This window comes from Armigeres subalbatus, chromosome 3, assembly GCF_024139115.2.
Source record: "Armigeres subalbatus isolate Guangzhou_Male chromosome 3, GZ_Asu_2, whole genome shotgun sequence".
Taxonomy (NCBI): Eukaryota; Metazoa; Arthropoda; class Insecta; order Diptera; family Culicidae; genus Armigeres; species Armigeres subalbatus.
In genome coordinates this window covers 313326526-313327408 of record NC_085141.1, presented here as the reverse complement: position 1 = coordinate 313327408, position 883 = coordinate 313326526, and positions in this window count along the sequence as shown.

Here is an 883-nt window from a genome sequence, read left to right as displayed (position 1 = left end):
GGTCGAAATTGAGTGAATTAAACTTACATTTGGGTAAATAAATTTTCCGTTGGGTACTTTTTTAACATGGGAGTATGTAAAGGCAAACTACTTCGACCCTATACTTACTCAATTTTGGCTTCCCGTACGGATGTTCGAGGTTGGGTGAATTAAACTCACTATTGGGTAGTTTATTTCTTCCGTGTTGACAGTTAATGGGCTGACGTTTTGGGCTGATGGTTCATTCGTTCTGAAATGTTGCACAGCCCAAAATTTGCCTTAAAATGTCTTAACCACAAAAATATTATTTTTACTGATTTAGAATTTTACCAGAATTTTTATAACATGCTTTTACCAATTAAGTATCTTAGAAATAATATGGTGTGAGTTTTAAGAAGCTGTTACATAAAAATTGACAGTATATCTCAAAGTTAAAATATAAAAAAATTGTACCATATAACAGAGCCAAAGAATCTATAGATTGATCGAATAATTTTTTTTTGATGGGAATTATTATGAATAATATGCAATCACTCGGCTGGTGCTACCCAGCAAGACCAACAAAACATCTAGGTATCAAAAATGATTCAATATCGGTTAAAAGTAAAGAGGCTGCACTCATAACAAAGAGACGCAGTGTCAAAATTGGAACAGCGCATTTGCTGTCAAATCGGTTGTTCCAACCGAGCACAAGGTTGTTAAAGGTAGGAGTAGTGCGTCTCTTTGTTTTTAATCCAGGCTCGTTAGTTAAAAGTAATCTTGTTCTGCAAGCAGGGTTATTTAAAAATTATTGAACTGTCATGTTTAAGTTTAATTCTCGAATCGGACGAATTCGATTCAAAATCTGGAATAAAAAAATATTCTGCTCACATGGCATCCCTGACAAGTGTGCTGTCATGAGAGT